The following is a 27,253-nucleotide window of genomic DNA, read 5'->3' on the forward strand; positions in this document are numbered from 1 at the left end:
CCCCCAACAAAGCATGATCCATTCCTGTACCCAGGCAGAACCCCCAACAAAGCATGATCCATTCCTGTACCCAGGCAGAACCCCCAACAAAGCACGATCCATTCCTATACCCAGGGAGAACCCCCAACAAAGCATGATCCATTCCTGTACCCAGGCAGAACCCCCAACAAAGCATGATCCATTCCTGTACCCAGGCACAACCCCCAACAAAGCATGATCCATTCCTGTACCCAGGCAGAACCCCCAACAAAGCACGATCCCTTCCTGTACCCAGGCAGAACCCCCAACAAAGCACGATCCCTTCCTGTATCCAGGCAGAACCCCCAACAAAGCATGATCCATTCCTGTACCCAGGCAGTACCCCCAACAAAGCATGATCCATTCCTGTACCCAGGCAGAACCCCTAACAAAGAATGATCCATTCCTGTATCCAGGCAGAACCCCCAACAAAGCATGATCCATTCATGTACCCAGGGAGAACCCCCAACAAAGCACGATCCATTCCTGTACCCAGGCAGAACCCCCAACAAAGCACGATCCATTCCTGTACCCAGGCAGAACCCCCAACAAAGCATGATCCATTCCTGTACCCAGGCAGAACCCCCAACAAAGCATGATCCATTCCTGTACCTAGGCAGAACCCCCAACAAAGCACGTTCCATTCCTGTACCCAGGCAGAACCCCCAACAAAGCATGATCCATTCCTGTACCCAGGCAGAACCCCCAACAAAGCATGATCCATTCCTGTACCCAGGCAGAACCCCCAACAAAGCACGATCCATTCCTGTACCCAGGCAGAACCCCCAACAAAGCATGATCCATTCCTGTACCCAGGCAGAACCCCCAACAAAGCACGATCCATTCCTGTATCCAGGCAGAACCCCCAACAAAGCACGATCCATTCCTGTACCCAGGCAGAACCCCCAACAAAGCATGATCCATTCCTGTACCCAGGCAGAACCCCCAACAAAGCACGATCCATTCCTGTACCCAGGCAGAACCCCCAACAAAGCATGATCCATTCCTGTACCCAGGCAGAACCCCCAACAAAGCATGATCCATTCATGTACCCAGGGAGAACCCCAACAAAGCATGATCCAATCCTGTACCCAGGCAGAACCCCCAACAAAGCACGATCCATTCCTGTACCCAGGCAGAACCCCCAACAAAGCATGATCCATTCCTGTACCCAGGCAGAACCCCCAACAAAGCACGATCCATTCCTGTACCCAGGCAGAACCCCCAACAAAGCATGATCCATTCCTGTACCCAGGCAGAACCCCCAACAAAGCACGATCCATTCCTGTATCCAGGCAGAACCCCCAACAAAGCATGATCCATTCATGTACCCAGGGAGAACCCCAACAAAGCATGATCCAATCCTGTACCCAGGCAGAACCCCCAACAAAGCACGATCCATTCCTGTACCCAGGCAGAACCCCCAACAAAGCATGATCCATTCCTGTACCCAGGCAGAACCCCCAACAAAGCACGATCCATTCCTGTACCCAGGCAGAACCCCCAACAAAGCATGATCCATTCCTGTACCCAGGCAGAACCCCCAACAAAGCACGATCCATTCCTGTACCCAGGCAGAACCCCCAACAAAGCACGATCCATTCCTGTACCCAGGCAGAACCACAACAAAGCACGATCCATTCCTGTACCCATGCAGAACCCCCAACAAAGCATGATCCATTCCTGTACCCAGGCAGAACCCCCAACAAAGCATGATCCATTCCTGTATACAGGCAGAACCCCCAACAAAGCATGATCCACTCCTGTACCCAGGCAGAACCCCCAACAAAGCATGATCCATTCCTGTACCCAGGCAGAACCCCCAACAAAGCATGATCCATTCCTGTACCCAGGCAGAACCTCCAACAAAGCACGATCCATTCCTGTACCCAGGCAGAACCCCCAACAAAGCATGATCCATTCCTGTACCCAGGCAGAACCCCCAACAAAGCACGATCCATTCATGTACCCAGGGAGAACCCCAACAAAGCATGATCCAATCCTGTACCCAGGCAGAACCCCCAACAAAGCACGATCCATTCCTGTACCCAGGCAGAACCCCCAACAAAGCATGATCCATTCCTGTACCCAGGCAGAACCCCCAACAAAGCACGATCCATTCCTGTACCGAGGCAGAACCCCCAACAAAGCATGATCCATTCCTGTACCCAGGCAGAACCCCCAACAAAGCATGATCCAATCCTGTACCCAGGGAGAACCCCCAACAAAGCATGATCCATTCCTGTACCCAGGCAGAACCCCCAACAAAGCATGATCCATTCCTGTACCCAGGCAGAACCCCCAACAAAGCACGATCCATTCCTGTACCCAGGCAGAACCCCCAACAAAGCACGATCCATTCCTGTATCCAGGCAGAACCCCCAACAAAGCATGATCCATTCCTGTACCGAGGCAGAACCCCCAACAAAGCATGATCCATTCCTGTATCCAGGCAGAACCCCCAACAAAGCACGATCCATTCCTGTACCCAGGCACAACCCCCAACAAAGCACGATCCATTCCTGTACCCAGGCACAACCCCCAACAAAGCATGATCCATTCCTGTACCCAGGCAGAACCCCCAACAAAGCATGATCCATTCCTGTATCCAGGCAGAACCCCCAACAAAGCATGATCCATTCCTGTACCCAGGCAGAACCCCCAACAAAGCACGATCCATTCCTGTACCCAGGCAGAACCCCCAACAAAGCACGATCCATTCCTGTACCCAGGCAGAACCCCCAACAAAGCATGATCCATTCCTGTACCCAGGCAGAACCCCCAACAAAGCACGATCCATTCCTGTACCCAGGCAGAACCCCAACAAAGCATGATCCATTCCTGTACCCAGGCAGAACCCCCAACAAAGCATGATCCATTCCTGTACCCAGGCAGAACCCCCAACAAAGCACGATCCATTCCTGTACCCAGGCAGAACCCCCAACAAAGCACGATCCATTCCTGTATCCAGGCAGAACCCCCAACAAAGCATGGTCCATTCCTGTACCCAGGCAGAACCCCCAACCAAGCACGATCCATTCCTGTACCCAGGCAGAACCCCCAACAAAGCACGATCCATTCCTGTACCCAGGCAGAACCCCCAACAAAGCACGATCCATTCCTGTACCCAGGCAGAACCCCCAACAAAGCATGATCCATTCCTGTACCCAGGCAGAACCCCCAACAAAGCATGATCCCTTCCTGTACCCAGGCAGAACCCCCAACAAAGCACGATCCCTTCCTGTATCCAGGCAGTACCCCCAACAAAGCATGGTCCATTCCTGTACCCAGGCAGAACCCCCAACAAAGCACGATCCATTCCTGTACCCAGGCAGAACCCCCAACAAAGCACGATCCATTCCTGTACCCAGGCAGAACCCCCAACAAAGCACGATCCATTCCTGTACCCAGGCAGAACCCCCAACAAAGCATGATCCATTCCTGTACCCAGGCACAACCCCCAACAAAGCATGATCCATTCCTGTACCCAGGCAGAACCCCCAACAAAGCACGATCCATTCCTGTACCCAGGCAGAACCCCCAACAAAGCATGATCCATTCCTGTACCCATGCAGAACCCCCAACAAAGCACGATCCAATCCTGTACCCAGGCAGAACCACAACAAAGCATGATCCATTTCTGTACCCAGGCAGAACCCCCAACAAAGCATGATCCATTCCTGTATCCAGGCAGAACCACAACAAAGCGCGATCCATTCCTGTACCCAGGCAGAACCCCCAACAAAGCATGATCCATTCCTGTACCCAGGCAGAACCCCCAACAAAGCATGATCCATTCCTGTACCCAGGCAGAACCCCCAACAAAGCACGATCCATTCCTGTATCCAGGCAGAACCCCCAACAAAGCATGATCCATTCCTGTACCCAGGCAGAACCCCCAACAAAGCATGATCCATTCCTGTACCCAGGCAGAACCCCCAACAAAGCATGATCCATTCCTGTACCCAGGCAGAACCCCCAACAAAGCATGATCCATTCCTGTACCCAGGCAGAACCCCCAACAAAGCATGATCCATTCCTGTACCCAGGCAGAACCCCCAACAAAGCATGATCCATTCCTGTACCCAGGCAGAACCCCCAATAAAGCATGTGATCCATTCCTGTACCCAGGCAGAACCCCCAACAAAGCATGATCCATTCCTGTATCCAGGTAGAACCCCCAACAAAGCATGATCCATTCCTGTACCCAGGCAGAAACCCCAACAAAGCATGATCCATTCCTGTACCCAGGCAGAACCCCCAACAAAGCATGATCCATTCCTGTACCCAGGCAGAACCCCCAACAAAGCATGATCCATTCCTGTACCCAGGCAGAACCCCCAACAAAGCGTGATCCATTCCTGTACCCAGGCAGAACCCCCAACAAAGCATGATCCATTCCTGTACCCAGACAGAACCCCCAACAAAGCATGATCCATTCCTGTATCCAGGCAGAACCCCCAACAAAGCACGATCCATTCCTGTACCCAGGCAGAACCCCCAACAAAGCATGATCCATTCCTGTACCCAGGCAGAACCCCCAACAAAGCATGATCCATTCCTGTACCCAGGCAGAACCCCCAACAAAGCATGATCCATTCCTGTACCCAGGCAGAACCCCCAACAAAGCATGATCCCTTCCTGTACCCAGGCAGAACCCCCAACAAAGCATGATCCATTCCTGTACCCAGGCAGAACCCCCAACAAAGCACGATCCATTCCTGTACCCAGGCAGAACCCCCAACAAAGCATGATCCATTCCTGTACCCAGGCAGAACCCCCAACAAAGCACGATCCCTTCCTGTATCCAGGCAGAACCCCCAACAAAGCATGGTCCATTCCTGTACCCAGGCAGAACCCCCAACAAAGCATGATCCATTCCTGTACCCAGGCAGAACCCCCAACAAAGCACGATCCATTCCTGTACCCAGGCAGAACCCCCAACAAAGCACGATCCCTTCCTGTATCCAGGCAGAACCCCCAACAAAGCATGATCCATTCCTGTACCCAGGCAGAACCACAACAAAGCATGATCCATTCCTGTACCCAGGCAGAACCCCCAACAAAGCATGATCCATTCCTGTATCCAGGCAGAACCCCCAACAAAGCATGATCCATTCCTGTACCCAGGCAGAACCCCCAACAAAGCATGATCCATTCCTGTACCCAGGCAGAACCCCCAATAAAGCATGTGATCCATTCCTGTACCCAGGCAGAACCCCCAACAAAGCACGATCCATTCCTGTACCCAGGCAGAACCCCCAACAAAGCACAATCCATTCCTGTACCCAGGCAGAACCCCCAACAAAGCATGATCCAATCGTGTACCCAGGCAGAACCCCCAACAAAGCACGATCCATTCCTGTACCCAGGCAGAACCCCCAACAAAGCATGATCCATTCCTGTACCCAGGCAGAACCCCCAACAAAGCACGATCCATTCCTGTACCCAGGCAGAACCCCCAACAAAGCACGATCCATTCCTGTACCCAGGCAGAACCCCCAACAAAGCGCGATCCATTCCTGTACCCAGGCAGAACCCCCAACAAAGCACGATCCATTCCTGTACCCAGGCAGAACCACAACAAAGCATGATCCATTCCTGTACCCAGGCAGAACCCCCAACAAAGCATGATCCATTCCTGTATCCAGGCAGAACCCCCAACAAAGCATGATCCATTCCTGTACCCAGGCAGAACCCCCAACAAAGCACGATCCATTCCTGTACCCAGGCAGAACCCCCAACAAAGCACGATCCATTCCTGTACCCAGGCAGAACCCCCAACAAAGCATGATCCAATCCTGTACCCAGGCAGAACCCCCAACAAAGCACGATCCATTCCTGTACCCAGGCAGAACCCCCAACAAAGCATGATCCATTCCTGTATCCAGGCAGAACCCCCAACAAAGCATGATCCATTCCTGTACCCAGGCAGAACCCCCAACAAAGCATGATCCATTCCTGTATACAGGCAGAACCCCCAACAAAGCACGATCCATTCCTGTACCCAGGCAGAACCACAACAAAGCATGATCCATTCCTGTACCCAGGCAGAACCCCCAACAAAGCATGATCCATTCCTGTACCCAGGCAGAACCCCCAACAAAGCATGATCCATTCCTGTACCCAGGCAGAACCCCCAACAAAGCACGATCCATTCCTGTACCCAGGCAGAACCCCCAACAAAGCATGATCCATTCCTGTACCCAGGCAGAACCCCCAACAAAGCATGATCCATTCCTGTACCCAGGCAGAACCCCCAACAAAGCATGATCCATTCCTGTACCCAGGCAGAACCCCCAACAAAGCATGATCCATTCCTGTACCCAGGCAGAACCCCCAACAAAACATGATCCATTCCTGTACCCAGGCAGAACCCCCAACAAAGCATGATCCAATCATGTACCCAGGCAGAACCCCCAACAAAGCATGATCCATTCCTGTACCCAGGCAGAACCCCCAACAAAGCATGATCCATTCCTGTACCCAGGCAGAACCCCCAACAAAGCATGATCCATTCCTGTACCCAGGCACAACCCCCAACAAAGCATGATCCATTCCTGTACCCAGGCAGAACCCCCAACAAAGCACGATCCATTCCTGTACCCAGGCAGAACCCCCAACAAAGCATGATCCATTCCTGTACCCAGGCACAACCCCCAACAAAGCACGATCCATTCCTGTACCCAGGCAGAACCCCCAACAAAGCATGATCCATTCCTATACCCAGGCAGAACCCCCAACAAAGCACGATCCATTCCTGTACCCAGGCAGAACCCCCAACAAAGCATGATCCATTCCTGTACCCAGGCAGAACCCCCAACAAAGCATGATCCATTCCTGTACCCAGGCAGAACCCCCAACAAAGCACGATCCATTCCTATACCCAGGCAGAACCCCCAACAAAGCATGATCCATTCCTGTACCCAGGCAGAACCCCCAACAAAGCATGATCCATTCCTGTACCCAGGCACAACCCCCAACAAAGCATGATCCATTCCTGTACCCAGGCAGAACCCCCAACAAAGCACGATCCCTTCCTGTACCCAGGCAGAACCCCCAACAAAGCACGATCCCTTCCTGTATCCAGGCAGAACCCCCAACAAAGCATGATCCATTCCTGTACCCAGGCAGTACCCCCAACAAAGCATGATCCATTCCTGTACCCAGGCAGAACCCCTAACAAAGAATGATCCATTCCTGTATCCAGGCAGAACCCCCAACAAAGCATGATCCATTCATGTACCCAGGGAGAACCCCCAACAAAGCACGATCCATTCCTGTACCCAGGCAGAACCCCCAACAAAGCACGATCCATTCCTGTACCCAGGCAGAACCCCCAACAAAGCATGATCCATTCCTGTACCCAGGCAGAACCCCCAACAAAGCATGATCCATTCCTGTACCTAGGCAGAACCCCCAACAAAGCACGTTCCATTCCTGTACCTAGGCAGAACCCCCAACAAAGCATGATCCATTCCTGTACCCAGGCAGAACCCCCAACAAAGCATGATCCATTCCTGTACCCAGGCAGAACCCCCAACAAAGCACGATCCATTCCTGTACCCAGGCAGAACCCCCAACAAAGCATGATCCATTCCTGTACCCAGGCAGAACCCCCAACAAAGCACGATCCATTCCTGTATCCAGGCAGAACCCCCAACAAAGCACGATCCATTCCTGTACCCAGGCAGAACCCCCAACAAAGCATGATCCATTCCTGTACCCAGGCAGAACCCCCAACAAAGCATGATCCATTCCTGTATACAGGCAGAACCCCCAACAAAGCACGATCCATTCCTGTACCCAGGCAGAACCCCCAACAAAGCACGATCCATTCCTGTACCCAGGCAGAACCCCCAACAAAGCATGATCCATTCATGTACCCAGGGAGAACCCCAACAAAGCATGATCCAATCCTGTACCCAGGGAGAACCCCAACAAAGCATGATCCAATCCTGTACCCAGGCAGAACCCCCAACAAAGCACGATCCATTCCTGTACCCAGGCAGAACCCCCAACAAAGCACGATCCATTCCTGTACCCAGGCAGAACCCCCAACAAAGCATGATCCATTCCTGTACCCAGGCAGAACCCCCAACAAAGCATGATCCATTCCTGTACCCAGGCAGAACCCCCAACAAAGCATGATCCATTCCTGTACCCAGGCAGAACCCCCAACAAAGCACGATCCCTTCCTGTATCCAGGCAGTACCCCCAACAAAGCATGATCCATTCCTGTACCCAGGCAGAACCCCCAACAAAGCACGATCCATTCCTGTATCCAGGCAGAACCCCCAACAAAGCATGATCCATTCATGTACCCAGGGAGAACCCCAACAAAGCATGATCCAATCCTGTACCCAGGCAGAACCCCCAACAAAGCACGATCCATTCCTGTACCCAGGCAGAACCCCCAACAAAGCATGATCCATTCCTGTACCCAGGCAGAACCCCCAACAAAGCACGATCCATTCCTGTACCCAGGCAGAACCCCCAACAAAGCATGATCCATTCCTGTACCCAGGCAGAACCCCCAACAAAGCACGATCCATTCCTGTACCCAGGCAGAACCCCCAACAAAGCACGATCCATTCATGTACCCAGGGAGAACCCCAACAAAGCATGATCCAATCCTGTACCCAGGCAGAACCCCCAACAAAGCACGATCCATTCCTGTACCCAGGCAGAACCCCCAACAAAGCATGATCCATTCCTGTACCCAGGCAGAACCCCCAACAAAGCACGATCCATTCCTGTACCCAGGCAGAACCCCCAACAAAGCACGATCCATTCCTGTACCCAGGCAGAACCCCCAACAAAGCATGATCCATTCCTGTACCCAGGCAGAACCCCCAACAAAGCACGATCCATTCCTGTACCCAGGCAGAACCCCAACAAAGCATGATCCATTCCTGTACCCAGGCAGAACCCCCAACAAAGCATGATCCATTCCTGTACCCAGGCAGAACCCCCAACAAAGCACGATCCATTCCTGTACCCAGGCAGAACCCCCAACAAAGCACGATCCATTCCTGTACCCAGGCAGAACCCCCAACAAAGCATGATCCATTCCTGTACCCAGGCAGAACCCCCAACAAAGCATGATCCCTTCCTGTACCCAGGCAGAACCCCCAACAAAGCACGATCCCTTCCTGTATCCAGGCAGTACCCCCAACAAAGCATGGTCCATTCCTGTACCCAGGCAGAACCCCCAACAAAGCACGATCCATTCCTGTACCCAGGCAGAACCCCCAACAAAGCACGATCCATTCCTGTACCCAGGCAGAACCCCCAACAAAGCACGATCCATTCCTGTACCCAGGCAGAACCCCCAACAAAGCATGATCCATTCCTGTACCCAGGCACAACCCCCAACAAAGCATGATCCATTCCTGTACCCAGGCAGAACCCCCAACAAAGCACGATCCATTCCTGTACCCAGGCAGAACCCCCAACAAAGCATGATCCATTCCTGTACCCATGCAGAACCCCCAACAAAGCACGATCCAATCCTGTACCCAGGCAGAACCACAACAAAGCATGATCCATTTCTGTACCCAGGCAGAACCCCCAACAAAGCATGATCCATTCCTGTATCCAGGCAGAACCACAACAAAGCATGATCCATTCCTGTACCCAGGCAGAACCCCCAACAAAGCATGATCCATTCCTGTACCCAGGCAGAACCCCCAACAAAGCATGATCCATTCCTGTACCCAGGCAGAACCCCCAACAAAGCACGATCCATTCCTGTATCCAGGCAGAACCCCCAACAAAGCATGATCCATTCCTGTACCCAGGCAGAACCCCCAACAAAGCATGATCCATTCCTGTACCCAGGCAGAACCCCCAACAAAGCATGATCCATTCCTGTACCCAGGCAGAACCCCCAACAAAGCATGATCCATTCCTGTACCCAGGCAGAACCCCCAACAAAGCATGATCCATTCCTGTACCCAGGCAGAACCCCCAACAAAGCATGATCCATTCCTGTACCCAGGCAGAACCCCCAATAAAGCATGTGATCCATTCCTGTACCCAGGCAGAACCCCCAACAAAGCATGATCCATTCCTGTATCCAGGTAGAACCCCCAACAAAGCATGATCCATTCCTGTACCCAGGCAGAACCCCCAACAAAGCATGATCCCTTCCTGTACCCAGGCAGAACCCCCAACAAAGCATGATCCATTCCTGTACCCAGGCAGAACCCCCAACAAAGCATGATCCATTCCTGTACCCAGGCAGAACCCCCAACAAAGCACGATCCATTCCTGTACCCAGGCAGAACCCCCAACAAAGCACAATCCATTCCTGTACCCAGGCAGAACCCCCAACAAAGCATGATCCAATCGTGTACCCAGGCAGAACCCCCAACAAAGCACGATCCATTCCTGTACCCAGGCAGAACCCCCAACAAAGCATGATCCATTCCTGTACCCAGGCAGAACCCCCAACAAAGCACGATCCATTCCTGTACCCAGGCAGAACCCCCAACAAAGCACGATCCATTCCTGTACCCAGGCAGAACCCCCAACAAAGCATGATCCATTCCTGTACCCAGGCAGAACCCCCAACAAAGCATGATCCATTCCTATACCCAGGCAGAACCCCCAACAAAGCATGATCCATTCCTGTTCCCAGGCAGAACCCCCAACAAAGCACGATCCATTCCTGTACCCAGGCAGAACCACAACAAAGCATGATCCATTCCTGTACCCAGGCAGAACCCCCAACAAAGCATGATCCATTCCTGTATCCAGGCAGAACCCCCAACAAAGCATGATCCATTCCTGTACCCAGGCAGAACCCCCAACAAAGCACGATCCATTCCTGTACCCAGGCAGAACCCCCAACAAAGCACGATCCATTCCTGTACCCAGGCAGAACCCCCAACAAAGCATGATCCATTCCTGTACCCAGGCAGAACCCCCAACAAAGCATGATCCATTCCTGTTCCCAGGCAGAACCCCCAACAAAGCACGATCCATTCCTGTACCCAGGCAGAACCACAACAAAGCATGATCCATTCCTGTACCCAGGCAGAACCCCCAACAAAGCATGATCCATTCCTGTATCCAGGCAGAACCCCCAACAAAGCATGATCCATTCCTGTACCCAGGCAGAACCCCCAACAAAGCATGATCCATTCCTGTATACAGGCAGAACCCCCAACAAAGCACGATCCATTCCTGTACCCAGGCAGAACCACAACAAAGCATGATCCATTCCTGTACCCAGGCAGAACCCCCAACAAAGCATGATCCATTCCTGTACCCAGGCAGAACCCCCAACAAAGCACGATCCCTTCCTGTATCCAGGCAGAACCCCCAACAAAGCATGGTCCATTCCTGTACCCAGGCAGAACCCCCAACAAAGCATGATCCATTCCTGTACCCAGGCAGAACCCCCAACAAAGCACGATCCATTCCTGTACCCAGGCAGAACCCCCAACAAAGCACGATCCCTTCCTGTATCCAGGCAGAACCCCCAACAAAGCATGATCCATTCCTGTACCCAGGCAGAACCACAACAAAGCATGATCCATTCCTGTACCCAGGCAGAACCCCCAACAAAGCATGATCCATTCCTGTATCCAGGCAGAACCCCCAACAAAGCATGATCCATTCCTGTACCCAGGCAGAACCCCCAACAAAGCATGATCCATTCCTGTACCCAGGCAGAACCCCCAACAAAGCACGATCCATTCCTGTACCCAGGCAGAACCCCCAACAAAGCACAATCCATTCCTGTACCCAGGCAGAACCCCCAACAAAGCACGATCCAATCGTGTACCCAGGCAGAACCCCCAACAAAGCACGATCCATTCCTGTACCCAGGCAGAACCCCCAACAAAGCATGATCCATTCCTGTACCCAGGCAGAACCCCCAACAAAGCACGATCCATTCCTGTACCCAGGCAGAACCCCCAACAAAGCACGATCCATTCCTGTACCCAGGCAGAACCCCCAACAAAGCATGATCCATTCCTGTACCCAGGCAGAACCCCCAACAAAGCATGATCCATTCCTATACCCAGGCAGAACCCCCAACAAAGCATGATCCATTCCTGTTCCCAGGCAGAACCCCCAACAAAGCATGATCCATTCCTGTATCCAGGCAGAACCCCCAACAAAGCACGATCCATTCCTGTACCCAGGCAGAACCACAACAAAGCATGATCCATTCCTGTACCCAGGCAGAACCCCCAACAAAGCATGATCCATTCCTGTATCCAGGCAGAACCCCCAACAAAGCATGATCCATTCCTGTACCCAGGCAGAACCCCCAACAAAGCACGATCCATTCCTGTACCCAGGCAGAACCCCCAACAAAGCACGATCCATTCCTGTACCCAGGCAGAACCCCCAACAAAGCATGATCCAATCCTGTACCCAGGCAGAACCCCCAACAAAGCACGATCCATTCCTGTACCCAGGCAGAACCCCCAACAAAGCATGATCCATTCCTGTATCCAGGCAGAACCCCCAACAAAGCATGATCCATTCCTGTACCCAGGCAGAACCCCCAACAAAGCATGATCCATTCCTGTATACAGGCAGAACCCCCAACAAAGCACGATCCATTCCTGTACCCAGGCAGAACCACAACAAAGCATGATCCATTCCTGTACCCAGGCAGAACCCCCAACAAAGCATGATCCATTCCTGTACCCAGGCAGAACCCCCAACAAAGCATGATCCATTCCTGTACCCAGGCAGAACCCCCAACAAAGCACGATCCATTCCTGTACCCAGGCAGAACCCCCAACAAAGCATGATCCATTCCTGTACCCAGGCAGAACCCCCAACAAAGCATGATCCATTCCTGTACCCAGGCAGAACCCCCAACAAAGCATGATCCATTCCTGTACCCAGGCAGAACCCCCAACAAAGCATGATCCATTCCTGTACCCAGGCAGAACCCCCAACAAAGCATGATCCAATCCTGTACCCAGGCAGAACCCCCAACAAAGCATGATCCATTCCTATACCCAGGCAGAACCCCCAACAAAGCATGATCCATTCCTGTACCTAGGCAGAACCCCCAACAAAGCATGATCCAATCCTGTACCCAGGCAGAACCCCCAACAAAGCATGATCCATTCCTGTACCCAGGCAGAACCACAACAAAGCACGATCCATTCCTGTACCCAGGCAGAACCCCCAACAAAGCATGATCCATTCCTGTATCCAGGCAGAACCACAACAAAGCATGATCCATTCCTGTACCCAGGCAGAACCCCCAACAAAGCATGATCCATTCCTGTACCCAGGCAGAACCCCCAACAAAGCACGATCCATTCCTGTACCCAGGCAGAACCCCCAACAAAGCACGATCCATTCCTGTACCCAGGCAGAACCCCCAACAAAGCATGATCCAATCCTGTACCCAGGCAGAACCCCCAACAAAGCACGATCCATTCCTGTACCCAGGCAGAACCCCCAACAAAGCACGATCCATTCCTGTACCCAGGCAGAACCCCCAACAAAGCACGATCCATTCCTGTACCCAGGCAGAACCCCCAACAAAGCATGATCCATTCCTATACCCAGGCAGAACCCCCAACAAAGCACGATCCATTCCTGTATCCAGGCAGAACCCCAACAAAGCATGATCCATTCCTGTACCCAGGCAGAACCCCCAACAAAGCATGATCCATTCCTGTACCCAGGCAGAACCCCCAACAAAGCATGATCCATTCCTGTACCCAGGCAGAACCCCCAACAAAGCACGATCCATTCCTGTATCCAGGCAGAACCCCCAACAAAGCATGGTCCATTCCTGTACCCAGGCAGAACCCCCAACAAAGCATGGTCCATTCCTGTACCCAGGCAGAACCCCCAACAAAGCATGGTCCATTCCTGTACCCAGGCAGAACCCCCAACAAAGCGTGATCCATTCCTATACCCAGGCAGAACCCCCAACAAAGCACGATCCATTCCTGTACCCAGGCAGAACCCCCAACAAAGCATGATCCATTCCTGTACCCAGGGAGAAACCCCAACAAAGCACGATCCATTCCTGTACCCAGGCAGAACCCCCAACAAAGCATGATCCATTCCTGTACCCAGGCAGAACCCCCAACAAAGCATGATCCATTCCTGTACCTAGGCAGAACCCCCAACAAAGCACGATCCATTCCTGTACCCAGGCAGAACCCCCAACAAAGCATGATCCATTCCTGTACCCAGGCAGAACCCCCAACAAAGCATGATCCATTCCTGTACCTAGGCAGAACCCCCAACAAAGCATGATCCATTCCTGTACCCAGGCAGAACCCCCAACAAAGCATGATCCATTCCTGTACCCAGGCAGAACCCCCAACAAAGCATGATCCATTCCTGTACCCAGGCAGAACCCCCAACAAAGCATGATCCATTCCTGTACCCAGGCAGAACCCCCAACAAAGCATGATCCATTCCTGTACCCAGGCAGAACCCCCAACAAAGCATGATCCATTCCTGTACCCAGGCAGAACCCCCAACAAAGCGTGATCCATTCCTATACCCAGGCAGAACCCCCAACAAAGCACGATCCATTCCTGTACCCAGGCAGAACCCCCAACAAAGCATGATCCATTCCTGTACCCAGGCAGAACCCCCAACAAAGCATGATCCATTCCTGTACCCAGGCAGAACCCCCAACAAAGCATGATCCAATCCTGTACCCAGGCAGAACCCCCAACAAAGCATGATCCATTCCTGTACCCAGGCAGAAACCCCAACAAAGCATGATCCATTCCTGTACCCAGGCAGAACCCCCAACAAAGCACGATCCATTCCTGTACCCAGGCAGAACCCCCAACAAAGCATGATCCATTCCTGTACCCAGGCAGAACCCCCAACAAAGCATGATCCATTCCTGTACCGAGGCAGAACCCCCAACAAAGCATGATCCATTCCTGTACCGAGGCAGAACCCCCAACAAAGCATGATCCATTCCTGTACCCAGGCAGAACCCCCAACAAAGCATGATCCATTCCTGTACCCAGGCAGAACCCCCAACAAAGCACGATCCATTCCTGTACCCAGGCAGAACCCCCAACAAAGCACGATCCATTCCTGTACCCAGGCAGAACCCCCAACAAAGCATGATCCATTCCTGTACCCAGGCAGAACCCCCAACAAAGCATGATCCATTCCTGTACCCAGGCAGAACCCCCAACAAAGCATGATCCATTCCTGTACCCAGGCACAACCCCCAACAAAGCATGATCCATTCCTGTACCCAGGCAGAACCCCCAACAAAGCATGATCCATTCCTGTACCCAGGCAGAACCCCCAACAAAGCACGATCCATTCCTGTACCCAGGCAGAACCCCCAACAAAGCATGATCCATTCCTGTACCCAGGCAGAACCCCCAACAAAGCATGATCCATTCCTATACCCAGGCAGAACCCCCAACAAAGCACGATCCATTCCTGTACCCAGGCAGAACCCCCAACAAAGCATGATCCATTCCTGTACCCAGGCAGAACCCCCAACAAAGCATGGTCCATTCCTGTACCCAGGCAGAACCCCCAACAAAGCATGATCCACTCCTGTACCCAGGCAGAACCCCCAACAAAGCATGATCCATTCATGTACCCAGGCAGAACCCCCAACAAAGCATGGTCCATTCCTGTACCCAGGCAGAACCCCCAACAAAGCATGATCCATTCCTGTACCCAGGGAGAACCCCCAACAAAGCACGATCCATTCCTGTACCCAGGCAGAACCCCCAACAAAGCATGATCCATTCCTGTACCCAGGCAGAACCCCCAACAAAGCATGATCCATTCCTGTACCCAGGCAGAACCCCTAACAAAGAATGATCCATTCCTGTATCCAGGCAGAACCCCCAACAAAGCACGATCCATTCCTGTACCCAGGCAGAACCCCCAACAAAGCATGATCCATTCCTGTATCCAGGCAGAACCCCCAACAAAGCATGATCCATTCCTGTACCCAGGCAGAACCCCTAACAAAGAATGATCCATTCCTGTATCCAGGCAGAACCCCCAACAAAGCACGATCCATTCCTGTACCCAGGCAGAACCCCCAACAAAGCACGATCCATTCCTGTACCCAGGCAGAACCCCCAACAAAGCACGATCCATTCCTGTACCCAGGCAGAACCCCCAACAAAGCATGGTCCATTCCTGTACCCAGGCACAACCCCCAACAAAGCACGATCCATTCCTGTACCCAGGCAGAACCCCCAACAAAGCATGATCCATTCCTATACCCAGGCAGAACCCCCAACAAAGCATGATCCATTCATGTACCCAGGGAGAACCCCCAACAAAGCACGATCCATTCCTGTACCCAGGCAGAACCACAACAAAGCACGATCCATTCCTGTACCCAGGCAGAACCCCCAACAAAGCACAATCCATTCCTGTACCCAGGCAGAACCACAACAAAGCATGATCCATTCCTGTACCCAGGCAGAACCCCAACAAAGCATGATCCATTCCTGTACCCAGACAGAACCCCCAACAAAGCATGATCCATTCCTATACCCAGGCAGAACCCCCAACAAAGCATGATCCATTCCTGTACCCAGGCAGAACCCCCAACAAAGTACGATCCATTCCTGTACCCAGGCAGAACCCCCAACAAAGCACAATCCAATCCTGTACCCAGGCAGAACCCCCAACAAAGCATGATCCATTCCTGTACCCAGGCAGAACCACAACAAAGCACGATCCATTCCTGTACCCAGGCAGAACCCCCAACAAAGCATGATCCATTCCTGTACCTAGGCAGAACCCCCAACAAAGCATGATCCATTCCTGTACCCAGGCAGAAACCCAACAAAGCATGATCCATTCCTGTACCCAGGCAGAACCCCCAACAAAGCATGATCCATTCCTGTACCCAGGCAGAACCCCCAACAAAGCATGATCCATTCCTATACCCAGGCAGAACCCCCAACAAAGCATGATCCATTCATGTACCCAGGGAGAACCCCCAACAAAGCACGATCCATTCCTGTACCCAGGCAGAACCACAACAAAGCACGATCCATTCCTGTACCCAGGCAGAACCCCCAACAAAGCATGATCCATTCCTGTACCTAGGCAGAACCCCCAACAAAGCATGATCCATTCCTGTACCCAGGCAGAAACCCAACAAAGCATGATCCATTCCTGTACCCAGGCAGAACCCCCAACAAAGCATGATCCATTCCTGTATACAGGCAGAACCCCCAACAAAGCACGATCCAATCCTGTACCCAGGCAGAACCCCCAACAAAGCATGATCCATTCCTATACCCAGGCAGAACCCCCAACAAAGCATGATCCATTCCTGTACCTAGGCAGAACCCCCAACAAAGCATGATCCAATCCTGTACCCAGGCAGAACCCCCAACAAAGCATGATCCATTCCTGTACCCAGGCAGAACCACAACAAAGCACGATCCATTCCTGTACCCAGGCAGAACCCCCAACAAAGCATGATCCATTCCTGTATCCAGGCAGAACCCCCAACAAAGCATGATCCATTCCTGTACCCAGGCAGAACCCCCAACAAAGCATGATCCATTCCTGTACCCAGGCAGAACCCCCAACAAAGCATGATCCATTCCTGTACCCAGGCAGAACCCCCAACAAAGCATGATCCATTCCTGTACCCAGGCAGAACCCCCAACAAAGCATGATCCATTCCTGTACCCAGGCAGAACCCCCAACAAAGCATGATCCATTCCTGTATCCAGGCAGAACCCCCAACAAAGCATGATCCATTCCTGTACCCAGGCAGAACCCCCAACAAAGCATGATCCATTCCTGTACCCAGGCAGAACCCCCAACAAAGCATGATCCATTCCTGTACCCAGGCAGAACCCCCAACAAAGCATGATCCATTCCTGTACCCAGGCAGAACCCCCAACAAAGCATGATCCATTCCTGTACCCAGGCAGAACCCCCAACAAAGCATGATCCATTCCTGTACCCAGGCAGAACCCCCAACAAAGCATGATCCATTCCTGTACCCAGGCAGAACCCCCAACAAAGCACGATCCATTCCTGTACCCAGGCAGAACCCCCAACAAAGCATGATCCATTCCTGTACCCAGGCAGAACCCCAACAAAGCATGATCCATTCCTGTACCCAGGCAGAACCCCCAACAAAGCATGATCCATTCCTGTACCCAGGCAGAACCCCCAACAAAGCATGATCCATTCCTGTACCCAGGCAGAACCCCCAACAAAGCATGATCCATTCCTGTACCCAGGCAGAACCCCCAACAAAGCACGATCCATTCCTGTACCCAGGCAGAACCCCCAACAAAGCATGATCCATTCCTGTACCCAGGCAGAACCCCCAACAAAGCACGATCCATTCCTGTACCCAGGCAGAACCCCCAACAAAGCATGATCCATTCCTGTACCCAGGCAGAACCCCCAACAAAGCATGATCCATTCCTGTACCCAGGCAGAACCCCCAACAAAGCAGACCCCCAACAAAGCACGCTCCCTTCCTGTTATCCAGGCAGAACCCCCAACAAAGCCTGGTCCATTCCAGTACCCAGGCAAACCCCCAAAAAATCTGATCCCATTCCCGTACCCAGCAGAACCCCCAACAAAGCACGATCCATTCTGTACCCAGGCAGAACCCCCAACAAAGCACGATCCATTCCTGTACCCAGGCAGAACCCCCCAACAAAGCACGATCCATTCCTGTACCCAGGCAGAACCACAACAAAGCATGATCCATTCCTGTACCCAGGCAGAACCCCCAACAAAGCATGATCCATTCCTGTACCCAGGCAGAACCCCCAACAAAGCATGATCCATTCCTGTACCCAGGCAGAACCCCCAACAAAGCATGATCCATTCCTGTACCCAGGCAGAACCCCCAACAAAGCATGATCCATTCCTGTACCCAGGCAGAACCCCCAACAAAGCATGATCCATTCCTGTACCCAGGCAGAACCCCCAACAAAGCACGATCCATTCCTGTACCCAGGCAGAACCCCCAACAAAGCATGATCCATTCCTGTACCCAGGCAGAACCCCCAACAAAGCACGATCCATTCCTGTACCCAGGCAGAACCCCCAACAAAGCATGATCCATTCCTGTACCCAGGCAGAACCCCCAACAAAGCATGATCCATTCCTGTACCCAGGCAGAACCCCCAACAAAGCATGATCCATTCCTGTACCCAGGCAGAACCCCCAACAAAGCATGATCCATTCCTGTACCCAGGCAGAACCCCCAACAAAGCACGATCCATTCCTGTACCCAGGCAGAACCCCCAACAAAGCATGATCCATTCCTGTACCCAGGCAGAACCCCCAACAAAGCACGATCCATTCCTGTACCCAGGCAGAACCCCCAACAAAGCATGATCCATTCCTGTACCCAGGCAGAACCCCCAACAAAGCATGATCCATTCCTGTACCCAGGCAGAACCCCCAACAAAGCATGATCCATTCCTGTACCCAGGCAGAACCCCCAACAAAGCATGATCCATTCCTGTACCCAGGCAGAACCCCCAACAAAGCATGATCCATTCCTGTACCCAGGCAGAACCCCCAACAAAGCATGATCCATTCCTGTACCCAGGCAGAACCCCAACAAAGCATGATCCATTCCTGTACCCAGGCAGAACCCCCAACAAAGCATGATCCATTCCTGTACCCAGGCAGAACCCCCAACAAAGCATGATCCATTCCTGTACCCAGGCAGAACCCCCAACAAAGCATGATCCATTCCTGTACCCAGGCAGAACCCCCAACAAAGCATGATCCATTCCTGTACCCAGGCAGAACCCCCAACAAAGCATGATCCATTCCTGTACCCAGGCAGAACCCCCAACAAAGCATGATCCATTCCTGTACCCAGGCAGAACCCCCAACAAAGCATGATCCATTCCTGTACCCAGGCAGAACCCCCAACAAAGCATGATCCATTCCTGTACCCAGGCAGAACCCCCAACAAAGCATGATCCATTCCTGTACCCAGGCAGAACCCCCAACAAAGCATGATCCATTCCTGTACCAGGCAGAACCCCCAACAAAGCATGATCCATTCCTGTACCCAGGCAGAACCCCCAACAAAGCACGATCCATTCCTGTACCCAGGCAGAACCCCCAACAAAGCATGATCCATTCCTGTACCCAGGCAGAACCCCCAACAAAGCATGATCCATTCCTGTACCCAGGCAGAACCCCCAACAAAGCATGATCCATTCCTGTACCCAGGCAGAACCCCCAACAAAGCATGATCCATTCCTGTACCCAGGCAGAACCCCCAACAAAGCATGATCCATTCCTGTACCCAGGCAGAACCCCCAACAAAGCATGATCCATTCCTGTACCCAGGCAGAACCCCCAACAAAGCATGATCCATTCCTGTACCCAGGCAGAACCCCCAACAAAGCATGATCCATTCCTGTACCCAGGCAGAACCCCCAACAAAGCACGATCCATTCCTGTACCCAGGCAGAACCCCCAACAAAGCATGATCCATTCCTGTACCCAGGCAGAACCCCCAACAAAGCATGATCCATTCCTGTACCCAGGCAGAACCCCCAACAAAGCATGATCCATTCCTGTACCCAGGCAGAACCCCCAACAAAGCATGATCCATTCCTGTACCCAGGCAGAACCCCAACAAAGCATGATCCATTCCTGTACCCAGGCAGAACCCCCAACAAAGCACGATCCATTCCTGTACCCAGGCAGAACCCCCAACAAAGCATGATCCATTCCTGTACCCAGGCAGAACCCCCAACAAAGCATGATCCATTCCTGTACCCAGGCAGAACCCCCAACAAAGCATGATCCATTCCTGTACCCAGGCAGAACCCCCAACAAAGCATGATCCATTCCTGTACCCAGGCAGAACCCCCAACAAAGCATGATCCATTCCTGTACCCAGGCAGAACCCCCAACAAAGCATGATCCATTCCTGTACCCAGGCAGAACCCCCAACAAAGCATGATCCATTCCTGTACCCAGGCAGAACCCCCAACAAAGCACGATCCATTCCTGTACCCAGGCAGAACCCCCAACAAAGCATGATCCATTCCTGTACCCAGGCAGAACCCCCAACAAAGCATGATCCATTCCTGTACCCAGGCAGAACCCCCAACAAAGCATGATCCATTCCTGTACCCAGGCAGAACCCCCAACAAAGCATGATCCATTCCTGTACCCAGGCAGAACCCCCAACAAAGCATGATCCATTCCTGTACCCAGGCAGAACCCCCAACAAAGCATGATCCATTCCTGTACCCAGGCAGAACCCCCAACAAAGCATGATCCATTCCTGTACCCAGGCAGAACCCCCAACAAAGCATGATCCATTCCTGTACCCAGGCAGAACCCCCAACAAAGCATGATCCATTCCTGTACCCAGGCAGAACCCCCAACAAAGCATGATCCATTCCTGTACCCAGGCAGAACCCCCAACAAAGCATGATCCATTCCTGTACCCAGGCAGAACCCCCAACAAAGCACGATCCATTCCTGTACCCAGGCAGAACCCCCAACAAAGCATGATCCATTCCTGTACCCAGGCAGAACCCCCAACAAAGCACGATCCATTCCTGTACCCAGGCAGAACCCCCAACAAAGCACGATCCATTCCTGTACCCAGGCAGAACCCCCAACAAAGCATGATCCATTCCTGTACCCAGGAAGAACCCCCAACAAAGCATGATCCATTCCTGTACCCAGGCAGAACCCCCAACAAAGCATGATCCATTCCTGTACCCAGGCAGAACCCCAACAAAGCACGATCCATTCCTGTACCCAGGCAGAACCCCCAACAAAGCATGATCCATTCCTGTACCCAGGCAGAACCCCCAACAAAGCATGATCCATTCCTGTACCCAGGCAGAACCCCCAACAAAGCACGATCCATTCCTGTACCCAGGCAGAACCCCCAACAAAGCACGATCCATTCCTGTACCCAGGCAGAACCCCCAACAAAGCACGATCCATTCCTGTACCCAGGCAGAACCCCCAACAAAGCATGATCCATTCCTGTACCCAGGCAGAACCCCCAACAAAGCACGATCCATTCCTGTACCCAGGCAGAACCCCCAACAAAGCATGATCCATTCCTGTACCCAGGCAGAACCCCCAACAAAGCATGATCCATTCCTGTACCCAGGCAGAACCCCCAACAAAGCACGATCCATTCCTGTACCCAGGCAGAACCCCCAACAAAGCACGATCCCTTCCTGTCCCCGGCAGAACCCCCAACAAAGCATGATCCATTCCTGTACCCAGGCAGAACCCCAACAAAGCATGATCCATTCCTGTACCCAGGCAGAACCCCCAACAAAGCATGATCCATTCCTGTATCCAGGCAGAACCCCCAACAAAGCATGATCCATTCCTGTACCCAGGCAGAACCCCCAACAAAGCACGATCCATTCCTGTATCCAGGTAGAACCCCCAACAAAGCATGATCCATTCCTGTACCCAGGCAGAACCCCTAACAAAGAATGATCCATTCCTGTACCCAGGCAGAACCCCCAACAAAGCACGATCCATTCCTGTACCCAGGCAGAACCCCCAACAAAGCATGATCCATTCCTGTACCCAGGCAGAACCCCCAACAAAGCACGATCCATTCCTGTACCCAGGCAGAACCCCCAACAAAGCATGATCCATTCCTGTACCCAGGCAGAACCCCCAACAAAGCACGATCCATTCCTGTACCCAGGCAGAACCCCCAACAAAGCATGATCCATTCCTGTACCCAGGCAGAACCCCCAACAAAGCACGATCCATTCCTGTACCCAGGCAGAACCCCCAACAAAGCATGATCCATTCCTGTATCCAGGCAGAACCCCCAACAAAGCATGATCCATTCCTGTACCCAGGCAGAACCCCCAACAAAGCATGATCCATTCCTGTACCCAGGCAGAACCCCCAACAAAGCATGATCCATTCCTGTACCCAGGCAGAACCCCCAACAAAGCACGATCCATTCCTGTACCCAGGCAGAACCCCCAACAAAGCATGATCCAATCCTGTACCCAGGCAGAACCCCCAACAAAGCATGATCCATTCCTGTACCCAGGCAGAACCACAACAAAGCACGATCCATTCCTGTACCCAGGCAGAACCCCCAACAAAGCATGATCCATTCCTGTATCCAGGCAGAACCACAACAAAGCATGATCCATTCCTGTACCCAGGCAGAACCCCCAACAAAGCACGATCCATTCCTGTATCCAGGCAGAACCCCCAACAAAGCATGATCCAATCCTGTACCCAGGCAGAACCCCAACAAAGCATGATCCATTCCTGTACCCAGGCAGAACCCCCAACAAAGCACGATCCATTCCTGTACCCAGGCAGAACCCCCAACAAAGCATGATCCATTCCTGTACCCAGGCAGAACCCCAACAAAGCATGATCCATTCCTGTACCCAGGCAGAACCCCCAATAAAGCATGTGATCCATTCCTGTACCCAGGCAGAACCCCCAACAAAGCATGATCCATTCCTGTACCCAGGCAGAACCCCCAACAAAGCACGATCCATTCCTGTACCCAGGCAGAACCCCCAACAAAGCACGATCCATTCCTGTACCCAGGCAGAACCCCCAACAAAGCACGATCCATTCCTGTATCCAGGCAGAACCCCCAACAAAGCATGATCCATTCCTGTACCGAGGCAGAACCCCCAACAAAGCACGATCCATTCCTGTATCCAGGCAGAACCCCAACAAAGCATGATCCATTCCTGTACCCAGGCAGAACCCCCAACAAAGCATGATCCATTCCTGTACCCAGGCAGAACCCCCAACAAAGCATGATCTATTCCTGTACCCAGGCAGAACCCCCAACAAAGCATGATCCATTCCTGTACCCAGGCAGAACCCCCAACAAAGCATGATCCATTCCTGTACCCAGGCAGAACCCCCAACAAAGCATGATCCATTCCTGTACCCAGGCAGAACCCCCAACAAAGCATGATCCATTCCTGTACCCAGGCAGAACCCCCAACAAAGCATGATCCATTCCTGTACCCAGGCAGAACCCCCAACAAAGCATGATCCATTCCTGTACCCAGGCAGAACCCCCAACAAAGCATGATCCATTCCTGTACCCAGACAGAACCCCCAACAAAGCACGATCCATTCCTGTATACAGGCAGAACCCCCAACAAAGCATGGTCCATTCCTGTACCCAGGCAGAACCCCCAACAAAGCATGGTCCATTCCTGTACCCAGGCAGAACCCCCAACAAAGCATGGTCCATTCCTGTACCCAGGCAGAACCCCCAACAAAGCATGATCCAATCTACTTCTGAAGGGACTTCCTTCATGACTGCCCAAGAGCCAATCTGATATTCTCTGGATCCCCTCCCCCTTCCCCTAGTGTTATTATCTCTAAATGTTAGTATCTGGTTATATTTTATACATTTAGGAATACGTCCAGATCCGGCTTCCCACTCGGCCTCTTCACAGTCCCCCAATAAGTTCACAGCATGGCTGGGGGGCAGAGACTAGAGGTCAGCTGACTGGTGAGGAATGTGATGTGGGAGGGGCTGAAGGAGACCCCATCTCCTGATTTCGGCATAGGTGTCACGGCTATGAGACACCACAAAGTGGGAGACAGCAAGTAACAAGGCATGTGATTATAGTTTCCAGTAAAAGTCACCACTACACTTCTCAGATCAGCAGATGACCTTCATCAGCCACCTAAATTGGCCGATCAGAACTCCCCCAGCACTGCCACTCATTCCATCCCCCCCACCAAGGCGTAAGAGAAGGAATGAAATGGAGAATACATGGAAGGGAGAGGAAAAGAGGGGGAGGAACAAAGAAAAAGAGAGAGAGAAAGACAGCTAGAGAGAGGGATGGGGGATAACGAACAAGAACAGAGAGAGATAAAAGGGAAAGCAAGGAGGACAAAGAGAAAGAGTGGTAGATCCTAAAATGCTGACGACCCACGCTACGAAAATAATTTTACTGTTGGGGGGGGGCGGGGGTCCCCACATCTTGGGAAATGTTATCTAAGGGTCACTGTACTATCAAGGTTGAGAACCACTGCCTTATGTATTTGGTAAAAATGACTTGTCTGGCCCTATGTGAAAAAGTAATTGCCCCTCCCATGCTGGATCATGAATGAACTGTGATTAACTACAAATTTTTGGAAGAAGGAGTTAAATTTTACTTGCCACACCCCAGAACTGCCAGACCTGTTGAATCAAGAAATCACATAAATAGAAGCTGTCTGACAAAGTGAAGCACGCTAACCGATCACAAAAAGCCACACATCATGCCGCGATCTATAAAAGATTCAAGAACAGATTAGAAACAAAGTAATGTCCATGTGTCGGTCTCGGAAGGGTTACAGAGCCATTTCTAAGGAGGTCATAGAAGAACATCTAAAGACCTGCAGGCCTCACTTGCCTCAGGTCAGTGTTCATCATTCACCAATAAGAAAGAGACTGGGCAATAATGGCGTCCATGGGAGAGTTCCAAGGCCAAAGCCACCGCTGACCAAAAAGAACACGACGGCTCATCTCACATTTACCAAATGACATCTTGATTTCCCCCCAAGACTTTTAGAGTTGAAAATGTATTTATTGGTTTCGTATAAACAACACATAAAAATAGAAGAATAATACAAAAGGAAACAATAATCAATGGTACATAAAAGTGACGATCGTGATCAAACATGTAATTTGAGTCAGCCCAATGGCTATCGCCCACAGCTTAACTCCTGATGTCTTATAGGAAGTAATGAACGTCATCGGTCGTCTTTAGGAGCAGAAAACGACTCCCATCAGGCGGGTGTCATTGTTTCCGATCAGATAGCATATGAGAAATTCAAAGTAAAATAAAAAAAGAAGAAAGAGAGGAAACGAACGACCTAAAGGAGGTCATGGAAAGGGAAAAAAGAGAAAAGGAAAGAAGAAAGAGCAGAAAAGAGCAGGAAACAGTAGGGGTAGGGCACGAGGGCTGCTGTGAAAACATTTGCTGGTTAGGGTCACTGGAGGGCAATGGGGAGGGACATCCGGAGGTATACGCCTCGATCAGCCCAGAAATAGGGTCATAGGTCAGGGCGGTCGTGTTGGGGGTGGCAGCATGTTAATGAGAGTATCAGAGGCGGAGAAGTGGAGCCAAGTTGACCACAGCATCTTGAATTTATCAAAGGAGTCATTGTCAAGGGCCAGCATCTCCTCCATTCTCATGGTATCGTTCATGATTGAAACCCACCGTGACAAGGGGGGAGTGACAGTCGTTTTCCAAAATGAAGGAATGAGCTGTCTCGCTGAGGACATAAAGAAACGGAGAAGACTTTTCTTTTGAGACGAAACCGACCCAGGGAGAATGGAAAGGAGGGCGATCTTGGGGGAGGGTGTCAATGTGTCATCATAAATTTTATTATAACAAGTAAATACCTGAGTCCAGAAGGGGCGGATCCTCTCGCATTCCCACCAGATATGGAGATAAGTCCCTGTAGCAGAGGTGCATCGCCAACATGTGGCTGGAGTAGACGGGAACAATTTGTGTAACGTGAGGGGGTCCCTGTACCACCGTGACAAAACTTTATAGTTCTTTTCCTGGGAGTAGCAGGATATCGTTGATTTGTGAGTAAACAGAAACGAGGTCTGCCAGTCCGATCGGGATATGTCCTCTTTCAGATCTGCAGACCACTTCCCCGTGTAAGGAGGCAAATCACCATGTAGTAGAGCTTGAAGGAGACAGTATATGGTAGAGAGAAGGTGTCTGGGTGTTTCAGAGAGGGAGCACAGTCGCTCAAATTCAGTGTAGGGGCGGTGGATTTGGGAGGAACTGTGTAGATACTGTGTAAATGTAGAGAGGTGAAGGGTGGTAAGCCAGTCTATGGGACCCGTCGATGTGACCGGGGTCCCTCGCAGCGGGTCCACAAAAGAGTGTGCTTGTGGCCAGTCAGAACGCCTAAAGGGCCCTATTGTGGCCGCCCCTATGCCCTGGGGGAATACGGGGTTATCGAACAAAGGGGACAATGGGGAAGGGTCGGAGGACAAAGAGGTGCATAGACCCCTATGGACCCATAGTCTGAGAGAGGCAATCGTCAATGGCGAGAGGGACGGCAAGCGGGAAAAATTGGACCCACATCCCCAGAGAAGGGCCCGTAGATCCACAGGTGTTAGGTCTTGTTCGATGGCGACAGAAGCCTTTAGGAAAGGGCGGGGGAACCATTCCAGAATGCGTGCCACGTGAGTGGCTTTGTAATAAGTCTCAAAGTCGGGTAGACCTGCTCCACCCTGTGACTTCGGGAG

The 27,253-nt window shown here is 52.1% G+C and overlaps 1 protein-coding gene across 1 annotated transcript in view; it reads left to right on the plus strand.

Moving 5' to 3' along the window:
• Positions 1-27,253, plus strand: part of PARP10 (poly(ADP-ribose) polymerase family member 10) — a gene marked incomplete at its 5' end in the record, with an annotated part of 117,547 nt that overhangs the window by 25,173 nt on the left and 65,121 nt on the right.

This window comes from Rana temporaria, assembly GCF_905171775.1.
Source record: "Rana temporaria chromosome 5 unlocalized genomic scaffold, aRanTem1.1 chr5y, whole genome shotgun sequence".
NCBI classification, from domain to species: domain Eukaryota; kingdom Metazoa; phylum Chordata; class Amphibia; order Anura; family Ranidae; genus Rana; species Rana temporaria.